Raw genomic sequence first — 12,007 nt, 5'->3', positions numbered from 1 at the left:
GTCATATGGCCACACCCCGCTGGGAACTTGGGAAATGTAGCCTTTTAGTGCATCACGTTTGTCCTAAATAAAATCAAGATTTTATTATTAAGGAGAAAGAAGAGACTGTGATAGGCAATCAGCAGTCTTCCACAGAAGTCAATATATACAAGGAGTTTACAACCATTTCCTCCACAATACATATTTTTGTCTATTGATAGAATTAGATATATTGTTTTAAAAACTCTTTGTGGCTGTCCATATTTGGAAAAGATGCTCATTTTTGTTTTGCACTTAAGCTGAGTCTGTAAAGTTGAAGTTAGGCAAATAATTGAGGAAATTATCTTGTTAACAGTATTGAGAAAATAATTTCTAGGTCTTTATGTTAGTACTCACAAAAATCTTAAAGATCAAGTTATGCAGAGAATTATTCGATTTTTAAATGAATTTTGGATAATCTGTATCACAAAAAACAAGACACCCCACTCATGAGTAAGGATAAAGGGCATATGAGGAAGGCTTAGTTTGCATTATTTTCCTACTATTTGAAAGAATTTTTACCATCTACCTATATCATCTTTTCAAAAAACATTATTTGAGAAAAGATGTGTGAGCTGATTAAGAACCAAGGCCAGCTCCTTTCTATTCATATGGGGTAGAAGCAGGATTTGGGGGATTTGAGGACAGTGAAGCCCAAAATCAGCAAAACTCTATGTCCCCCCCACTTTTAAAGGTTCATACAGGGAAATGTAGCTTTGAAATGATGGTAGTGTTGCTTTGGCCATGCCTATTATTTTAAATAGAACCCATTTGTTCTCCTCATGACCCATAGTTTAATAAAAGCCTAAATCTAGAGACTCTGGTGTTCCCTCTTTCTTCAAGGAAGCAGACCTTGGTTAGACAAAGTACAGGCTTAGATTTGGTTGTAGTTGACATCTCAGTAGTAGCTATTTACGATTCTTCTGTTATGCCTATTCTAAACTCTACTATCATTTGAGCAAATTTACTTTCAACTCTCCACTGAGTTCACCAAAGACAAGTAATCCTTCTGCAACTGGCAGGGCTGAAGATTAAGCCACCCTGGGCAATTAAGCGTATCCCAAGGTTCAGCTGGTGTGCTGTAGTTTACATTCATTACAGCCATTTAGCAAGGTTCGACAGCTTACACCCCTGCTCTGAATGAGGATTTGTACCCTTCATTAGCATTCCTGTATCCAGCTAGAATGATGTGGCATATAGCACTGTCAGGCTGCACCACAGCATTATGAGATTAGGGCTGCAAATTTCACCCTTCTGCCACTATTGGAACCCTGTAGGACTTGGCCTCTGTGAGCAGCTGTGCCAGCCTTTGAAGGGATAGCTGGAGTGGGTACCAGTAAGGAAATGTAAACAACCAGGGTTGATTAGCATGGTTATAAAATTTGAAACTGGGGATTCGGTTTTTAATCAGGACCCAAAATGGGTACAAATGAACATAACTTTTAGGGTCTTTAATTTGTGTCTTTTTAAAAGGGAGCTACAAATATGGTAGCAATTTGGAATATCAATTAACTATTGCTGAATAATAAAAATCCTCAAAAAAAATTCAGCAGCATACTCATAGAATAAAACAGTGCTTTAGCTCACAAATTTTGGGGTTGGCTGGGCAGTCTAGCTGATTTCAACGGGGCTGACTCACGTGTCTGGATATAGACCGATCCAGCCTGGGCTAGGCTGGTGTGATTCAGCTCTGCTCCACCTGATTCTGATTCTCTCCTCCTGGGAGAGCTGGTCAGCCTAGGCATGTTCTTCTCGTGATGATGGCGGGAACAAACGAGCAAGATTTCACAAGTGCTGTCCAAGGTTTTTTGTTTCTCATCAGCCAATATTCCATTGGCCAAAACAAATCAAGTCGTGTGAAAGTACACCCACGCACTGCGAAGTTACATGGGATGAAGAATCTGATGCTATCTACCAGATAGGACAAAGAGACTTGAAAATAAACCCCTGGAAAATGGTGAAAAAGGGAAATGGGCTAATATATAGTTAGGTACTTCGTTTTTTAAAAAAATCACTAATAGAAGGCTGCCGCCTACATTTAGGACTTAGAGGATCCTGGAATATTACAGCAGGAACTGAATTTAGGGTCATCTAGACAAGTGGCCCTTAGCCCTCCCGAGACCTGGATTCTTCTAAAACAGCATTTTACAGGCATTCTGTGGACTCTCTGAAAGCCATCTGTGAGCCCTCTGGAAATCCATAAGCCCAGGTTAAAATTGTATTCTAGGGAAAACTCATTGTTAAAGGCAGCGAAACTGAGTTACATTATGATTTCCTTATGTTCAAAGAGATCTTTCAGCTGGTATAAAAATTATGCATTTAGTTGAATTTGGTACTGAACTGAAGTGAAAGAACCTCCTAAATCATCCTTCACAAGGTGTAAAATCCCTACTCCTTCCTATGGCCTTCAGGGCCCTCCAAGGTCTGGTCCCTGCCCACCTTCACAACCTTGCTTGCCTCTCCCTTCCCTCTTGCATCAGCCCAGCCAGACAGGCTTCTAGAGCATTGCTTCTTGCACTTGCCAAGTTTGGGACCTGTGTAATTGCTGTTGCCTCTGCCTGGGCTGCTCTTTTCCTGCATATTCACACAGCTCTCTCCCTTTCTTCATCTAGGATTCCATCCAAATGAAATGTTGTTCCCTGAACATCAAACTTAAAATGCCACTCTTCAATCACTATTGCTTTATTTATCATTTTGGTCATTTGTTTTTTTCTCCTCCCCTGGTAGGTAAAACTATCTGGGAGCAGGGACTTTATTTTGTCCCCAATGTATCCCCAGCATCTAGCAGCAAGCCTGAAACATAGCGGGCACTTGAATAGATATCAAATGAGAGAATTGACATGTTACACTATAAGATATATGTCCACAGAGAAACCCAGAGAAGAAAACATACCAAAATACATTGCACAAACCAAATCATTAGAGAGATTTTATACAGCTCAGTCTTGCAAAGAGATTGGAGCCCTTCCACTAGTCTTATGAACAACTTTCACTTTAGAATCTTAATGTTTACTATCGAAATAAATAATGACAATTCATCAAATCAAACTATTAGCCATAGTTAATTATCCATACCAAGGATTTTATAGGGTTTTTGTTATGTAGTAATAGATCTGTTGGTACAAGTGGGAATGTTGTCTGAAATAAAGCTTTGGAGGAAGAACTTGTCATTGATAGATCAAAGGGTATGCTGGTCCCTTTACAGTGGGTGCTGTAAAGCTCAGCTCCTTGGTGTGTGGCTTCCTTCTGTATCACCATTCTAAGACTTGGAGCGTCTTACAAAACACTGAATAGAGATGGTGAGTTGGCTGTGAGGAGCTTAGAAGCTGTCCTTAGCAGTAATCTATGGAGGCTCTGATTTCAGAGGTTAACGAAGATTTGCTTTGGGTTTATGTGCCATTTTCCAAACTCAGTCTGAACTGACAGATAAATGTGTAGCCCTCTTTGCTGGCGTCTTTTATGGGTAGGTGCAGCTGGATGAAAATCAGTCACAAAGGAGATCCCGGTGTTATCATTAATGGTGACTTTGTGTAACAGATGTTGTCTACATATTAGGGGAGGCTGCTTAATTTGTCTCTTACAAACATGAAGCCTCTTAAAACTATTATGTACTAAACATTGTCTGGAAAACTCCATTCTTTTGTAATACAGCCCTCCTTCAGGAAAAGCAGCAGTTTAGAATTAAAAGAATAAAAGAGAGACTCAAATGAAGGAATACTATGTCCATTACATTTGTGTTCATCATGATTACAGTAGAGACAGAGGGGAAAAAAAAGAAAAAGACATGATGGTATTGTCAAGGGAAAATACACATATTAAAAACAAAAGTCTAAATGAATAGGTACTGAGCAAGCAATGAGAAATTAAGGCGGAATGAGGTTTTGCCTCCTGTCATTTGTGAGCAAGCATCCCCATTGACTTACTGCCTAAGAAGAGCATAGTGAGTGACAAAGAGTTAGAAATCTTGCACATAATGGTAGGAAAGTGATTTCATCCCACTCACCATCTGGTCAGCTCAGCCTGTTTTTCAGGCAAAAGATTCATCATTTGTCAGGTACATTAAGCCCCAATTCTCCACACAGCCCACCACACACACACACGCATGCATGCACACACACACACACACACACACACACACACACACACACACACACACACACGAATTGTGATAGTCCTACACCGTGTTTCTCTATCTTTTCTTCCTCTACAAATATGTATAAATTCCATTTTTATTTGGGGGCATCTTTGGGGAAGTTATCCATAGCATCGAACAAATAGTTTCCACCCTTTTTTCAGTACATAAAAGGAGATTTTCATAAGATCATGAAAAGAAGGTTGTGTACAGAGCATTTGTACATTGGTATAACCATTTTGTAAAGAAATTTGGCAATTTTTATCAAGACCTAAAAAGACTTCAAACATTGTGCCCAAAAACTTAACTTCTGGAAATCTACTCTTAAAGAATTTCAAAAAAGGCACATCACAAAAATACATGTTTGCAATAGTAAAAATGGCATTTTTATAATAGTAAAATTGGAAGCAAACCCAAATCCTTATATTAGGTTACATTTAAATTATTATAAATTACCTAATAAAATTAAAATTATGGCTATTAATACTATGTAATAACGTGAAGAAACATGCCATATATTTTTTTAAAAAGGGAAAGCAAAATTGTATATATACCAGGTTACTTCAAAAAGTTCATGGAAATGTTGTATTATCTTTTAATTCTATTTTTCCATAAACTTTTTGAAGTACCCTTGTACAGTGATTTATATCCTTGTAAACTATGAATATTTTTTTTAAAAAAGACTGTCAGGAAATATAACAGTAAGATATATATTTTTGTAGGAAAAAAAGCAGGCTATAGAATGGAAGTATGGTGCATCTGAAGAGTAATTGTTTTCCTAAGCACCAGCTAGTATATTTTAGAAGCAGTTTCCTGCATATCAGATTATTTTATTATGCGCTTATCATTCCTGGCAATCCTCCTTCTCTGGCCATATTTTCAGATTATTTATTAGATTTTCAGTGTAAATAAAAGGCCCTCAACAAGGCAGCCCTATGTGCCAGCTCTCCTGGGGCACTTGGGTAGATTAGGGGAGATCCAGCATAGCAGCACCTCCCAAAGTTCCCTGACACAAGAGAACCCCCTGCTAAAAACCTCTTGTCATTCTCCCTTCTCGCAGTCCCCCATCTCTATCAAAGTCCTGTGGAAGTCCCCTTTCCCCCTTGCTCAGCCCTACCCAATAGAAGATAACCTGACCCCGCTAACCTTCCCCTACCCCAAGGCCCACTCTTCCCCACCAGGGTCCTCTTGAAGCAGAAGAAAGGAGTGGCGTGGGCTGCTACTTGTAGGAGTGTTTGTTGAGCTATGTCTGCCACCCTTTGGGTGGGGTTGGGCTCTGGTTTTAGTTGTTAGCCACTTTCTTTGGAATTAGAAGAGTGGTTCCCAACTTCCGTTGTTCATTAGAATCACTTTGAGGAGCTTTTTAAAACTACCAATGCCTGGTCTGGCCCACCAGGTGTTGGTAGCAGAATCTACCAATCCACACCAATGATAGCAGAATCTCTGGAGATGGGTCTAAAAGGTTGAGTAATTTTTCAAAGGTGGTTTGAATATGTAGTCATGATCCAGAATGACTACAGTATTAATATTTAAAGCAGAGATTCTCAACTGTGGCTGTACACTGGATTAACTGACGAACTTTGAAAAATGCAGATGCTGGGGCCTACCCCAGAGATTCTGATGTCATTGGCTGGGCACTGGGATTTTTTGAAAGCCCCTCCACTGCCTGTGCGAGCTCCCGTTCTCTGGGGCTGGCATCGCAGAATGCTCAAGAGAAGCCTCTTGGGAGGAGGGGGCGTTTCAGGCCACAGCGGGCACCCAGGCCTGTTGCACCTCAGTGACCCTGCCCAGCTTTGGGCTTGGTCTCCTCTCCTGACATAAGCTTCTCCAACAATCCTCCCTTCACCTTTACCCCCACCCACTGTCCACCCACCTGCTTCAATCATACGCTGGTCTGAAAAATAAATCTTTACATCAAACTGCATGGGTAGGGCCTTGGCTCACTGTGATGAGGAGGATTAAAAATACAGGCTGTGCTAATGGCAGAAGTTTTGTTGTCCTTGGTTTACCTTCTGCGTGGTGAGAACAGAGGAAGCCTGTCTCAGAGCATCCTGGGTCTAGTCCGCCTGTGGCTGTGTACACTCTGTCTTCATAAACACTTGGAAATAATGATACTGAACCATGGTCTGAATTTTCCAATACTGCCTTTTTTTCAGCTTACTCTAAAAGGAACCCGTCTGATAACTTCTCTGGAGGTTTCTACTTACAAATTATAAAGAAAATCTACCAGGGTGCTACATGGAAGTCAAGCTCGTAAATGCCTTCCATCTTTCTTTCTCTTTTCTAAATTCTGTTCAACCTCCAAGGTCCCCTTCATTCACAGCCACCTCCTCCTTGAAGCCATTCCTGACATCTGTTTATGAACTCCTGTTGTTATTAGATCAGAACCACAAAAATTAATATGCATATTTCGTGTGCGTGTGTCCATATTTTCATATACACATGAAACAGAATGTCGAGTAGGAACTTTTTTCTTGCCCTAGAATTAGTGGCTGGAGAAAACAGATTTTTTTTGTTAAATCTGTCATCTTTGATACTTTTTAATTTAATTTAATTTTTTATTGAAACATAACTGATTGTACATATCTGTGGGGTATCACGTTGAATATCAACACCTATGTGCAATAGGTGATGCTCAAATGAGGATAATTAGTATATTCAGCATTACACAATGTAATCAGGAAGAAAACAGACGCTGAATCTCAAGCTGGGCTGCACATCAGAAACCCTTGGGCCTCTCACAAGTCACCAGGTGCTCATACAAAGGTCAAAGGCCTCAGCAAGACTTCTGCTGTAAGATCTGGAGAGGAAAATCCAGACCCCAGTAAAGTGACTTTTCATCTGGTAGGCTCCTCTGGTTTGGTTGTAGGGTCAGCACTTCTCAGGCAACGTGCAAACGTGGTCTGGGAGAGTAGCGACCCAGGGTGAAGCACCAGTCCTGGGAAAAGTGGGAGGGAAAGGTCAATTCAACAGGTGTGGACCCCGAGTGGTTAGAAACACTGCCACAGTCCTTCCAGAGGAACACTCCACAGTGACCTTTTGACCCAGAGGGTCCTGAAGAGCGGAACTCAGTTACTCAGTCTACAGGTGAGCAAGAAGAACGGGGTCAACACAAGTTTCTCAGAAAGGGCAGCACGTATGTTCCAAGATTAAAAAAAATTCTCCCTCATGTAATGAACAACTGCAGACTAAAGATGCCGAGCTCTTCTCTCCAAGGAAGGAGGGAAGAGAGGGAGCACGTGCCATGTCATCTCACTTAATCCTCACATCAATCCTTTCAGGATAACTATTAATATTTCTGTTTTTACTGCCAAAGAAACTGAGGCTCAAAAAATTAATTTACTGAGGGTAGAGTTGGGATTTGAACCCAGATCTGACCCTCTGTCCCTAAAGCCCATTTCAATTCCCAGCTTCTTTTGATGGGACTCAAATAACTCCTTTTTTTAGAATTCCAGGTAAAGTACATACCCACAGTGGTTCCCATCCTTGTCCAAGTCATCGGGGGCACACAGGGGAGGGATGCCCTGAATTTCCTAGCAGCAGACACTGGTGGTAGGGAGGGGGGACATTGTGTTTAGGCCTGAGAAGTGGACAGCAGGCCAAGAATTAAGGACGCCAGTGAACAGGAAGATTTGGGAGATCAGCAAATACATCCATTTGGGTGAGGCCATTATTTATATTGCCATGATGCTACCCAGTTTAAAAACAAAGTTAATTATGAAAGTTTTCAAGCACTCAAAAGAATATACAACAATCCCCATATACCCATCACCCAGTCTGCAGTTATCTAGTGTTGCCACATTTGCTCCATCCATCCCTTTTCATAACCATTTTTTCTTACTGAAGTGTTTTGGTTTTTTTATTCAAAATATTTTAACATTTACTTGCACACATTTGTGTACAGTGTGTTTTTTCAATATGTACATACACTGTACAGTGATTGACTTAGGGTAGACAGCATAGCTTTGTATACTTCACCTCCTCCCCACCCCTGTAACCATTGTTCTACTCTCCACTTCTATGAGAACCACTTTTCTTTTCTTTTCTTTAGATTCTACATATGAATGAGATCATGCAATATTTGTCTTTCTGCGTCTGACTTACTTCACTAACATGATAGTTTCCAGTTCCATCCATGTTGCTGCAAATGATAGGTGTCATTTTTTTTATAGCCGAGTAGTATTCCATTGTGTATATATACCACAGGTTAGGTTTTTTATCCATTCCTCTGTTGCTGGGCATTTAGTTGATTCCATCTCTTGGCTATTGTGAATAGCATCACTATGAACGTGGGAGTGCAGGTCTTTTAGATATATTGATTTCATTTCCTTTGGGTATATATCCAGGAGTGGGATAGCTGGGTCTAAGGCAGATCTATTTCTGGTTCTCTGAGGCATTTCCATAGTGTTTTCCACAGTGGCTGTACCAGTCCAGCAATGAAGGCAGGTTGCTTTTCCTCCACATCCTCACCTTGCTGAATGAAGTGTTTTTAAAACAAATCCCAAGCATGTCATTTCACCTCTCCAGGCTGTAATACACATCTCTAAAAAATATGGATATTTTGTTATGTAACGACAATGCCATAATTGCACATGAATAAAAATACATTATTTGACAGGGCTGAGACTCAGGGGAGGTGAGCACTGAGGGCATATAGTGGAACCAAGTGCTACTCTCTGGGCCGTGCCTGCACAGGGTCAGTGCCTGATAGCACACGACTCCTTAAAGCTCGCACCCTATGGCACCTGGCTTGCCAGGCAGGAACAGCTCTGTTATTTGATATTCGGCCCATAATCATATTTCCCCTATTATTTCAAAAACATATATATATTTTGCAGTTTTGCCATCTATTTAGGACAGCCTTTACCACTTTCTTTTTCCAGCTATGATTTGTTGCAGATACCAGCTCACACTCTGCATTTGTCTGTTTATTCCCTTATTAATATTTTTAAACTTGCTTCTCTATTCCCTATATTTCCTATAAAGACTGAGATATATAGCAATAGGAATACATTCAACTTTACAGCTATTTTATAGAAAGTATTTACTTCATCTGTTTTATTATTTTTTATTTTTTTTTATTTTTTAAAATTATCTTTGGTTTTTTATTGGTATAAAACTGCCCATAACATTGCCTTAGAACGCATGTTCTCTGCATCTGTAATTATAAACCCTTTCTCATTTGTAACAGATCTTTCAGTTTCTTGACCATTACTCTATTTTATTAATATTTCAAAGAACCAGCTTTGAATTTCATTGAACTACTCTCCTGGTGTTTTTGCTTTGTTTTCTCTTTATTTTATTTTATTTTTATTATTTCCTTCCTCTGCTGCCTGACACCTTGCAGGAGCAGGGGCAGGTTTGCCCAGCTGCCTCCAGTTCTGAGCTCACACGGCCCCACCCAGGACTCACTGCAGCTTGGTCACAGGTGCGCCCACTCTGTAGTAGGTCTCCCCTGGGAACATTCTGGGATACAGTTTCTTTTTTCAGTCAATTCCACTTGCCTTCCGTCTTTCAAGGATTCATCATTGTTCCTGTTGCTTTTGCTGCATGCGTACCATTTCAAACTTGATGGCTTAAAACAATAACAACATTTATTTTGCTCAGGAATCTGCGAAGTGGTTTGGGTTAGACAGCCACGGTTCACCTCTGTACCATATGGCATGAGCTGTGTTGGTGCAACTGAGTGCTAGGGGATCTGCTCTTAGATGGCTTATTCACATGGTTGGTAGCTTGGTACTGATTATCAGCTAGGAGTCAACTAGAGCTGTGGGCCAAGGGCCTTGGGTCCTCTCCACAAGAACTTCTACACAGGCTGCTTGGGCTTCCTCACAATATGGTGGCCCTGTTCCAAGAGCAAGCTCTCCAAGAAAGCAAAGCAGAGACTGTGGCATTTTTATGAGCTTTCAGACATCATATGACATCTCTTATGCTATCTCTATTGGTTGAGTCACAAAAGTCCATCCAGGTTCAACAGAAGAAGATATACACCTCACCACTGGGTAGGAGGAATGTCAAGATCATATTGTAGCAAGAGCACCCAGGAAGAGAGATGTGGTGGCCATGTTGGGAAAATGCAATCTGTCACACATTACTGTGATCTTTTTCTGTTTTCAGTACTACTGTGGTTTTATAGTAAATAAAACTTAAAGTTTTACCTGGAAGCAGAAGAAGATATTGATCAATAGTTTCGTGTTATTTGCTCTTTCTGATTAGAATTTTTCAAGCAACCTATAATCATAATTAAGGGTCATTAATGAGCTATTGGGTGAGAGTTTTTGAAGCTTGGCTAGCTCTCTGACATTACTCCCTTAAGCACTGTGGATTAACACTTTCTTCTCAAAGATTAGTAGGGTCTCCTTTGTGGCAGATGTATGCATTTCCTTTCCAATGCCCGTCACCACCTGGTTTCTGTTTGGGGCTTTATTCTCCACTCTAGATTGAGAGGAAAGGAGAGGGAGACCTGGAGAGGTCACTGACACAAAGATTGTCTGTCTGCCATGAATGATCAGACAAAGTCTGGGCCTATGCTGCGGAGCAGAAAGCAACTGTAGCTGTGTTTGTCCATGGGGAATAGGCAGTCATTGTACTTCATCTTCCTCCTGGTTAGTCTCTGTGTGCCCCTCCCCCAGACCCATTTTCCACTCTGCTCTGCTCTGCTCTGCTCTGCTCTGTACCCCCAGAGGCTGATCTCTCTGGGCCACATGATCTGGGCTTCTGTGCCCTCTGGCTTCCAGTTGGAAGATGAGGGAGCAGGAGGAGAAAGGGGCTAGGGTATTTATCCCCCTTATATGTTCCCCCATCTATAGTGAAAAAGAAAATCCAGAGAAAGGGATAAACAGGAAATATAACACTTCTTAGAAATAAATCACAATGAGGTCCTACATACTCTTAAATTTCATTAAATAATCTTTTCAAACCTGTGGTTTAATAAAGTTGATCCCTGGATATGTCTCTGTCTTTGATTAAAGGAATAATATTTAGGCTAGATTTAAGCATAACTTATACATTTAACTGACTGACTTCAATTCAAAGTATGAAGTGAGACACACGGAAACTTACTTTTAAATGTTAACTGGCACTATGTGGAAGGTTGTAAAATTTGTGAACTATTACAATTTTAATTTTTTTATATTGGATATTTGATAAAACAATAAATAATGCTGTATTTCTAATGAACTAAATAATAACCCATGCTGATATAAAAACAAGAATGGTAGTACTGCTGTGCACAACTCGGTACTTCTGACTGCACTTCTAGCTCTTTCTCGGCACACACTTCTAGACAAGGAATCACCAGGTCAGAGGCTATAAATGGTTTCCTGCTCTTAGTAGACATTGCCAAGTCCTTTTCAAGGTTAGTTGTACCAATTCATGCTCCCACCAGCTGTGACGAAAGCCCCAGTCTCAACACATCCTCAAGAGCATCACTAATTTTTAATCTTTTCTATTTTCATAAGAAAAATGGTATCTTGTTGCTGTTTAATTGACATTTCTTTCACTGCAGATGAGTCTGAATTTTTCACATGTGTATTTATCATTTATATTTATTTTGCAAAATTACCTATTCTTATTCTTTATCCATGTGTCTAGAGGGATTCCAGTGTATAAATTCTTTGTAATTTAAAGCCATCATATTTGGAAGTCATAAATTTTCATATTTTTTGTTTGCCTTCTAGTATTTATATTTTTAAGCATAGAGATAAAAGTTTATAAACTCAAAATGCTGATCTTTTTTTGTGTGATTATTTTCATTAGTTTTATGCTTCGAAAGTTTCTCCTCTTCTAGAGATCAGTTAAATATTTACCAAAATTTTTCCAAATACCATTACTTAATTTTTTTTACATTTAATCCTA

This window comes from Cynocephalus volans, chromosome 11 (genome assembly GCF_027409185.1).
Source record: "Cynocephalus volans isolate mCynVol1 chromosome 11, mCynVol1.pri, whole genome shotgun sequence".
Taxonomy (NCBI): Eukaryota; Metazoa; Chordata; class Mammalia; order Dermoptera; family Cynocephalidae; genus Cynocephalus; species Cynocephalus volans.
This window is presented reverse-complemented; position numbering follows the sequence as displayed.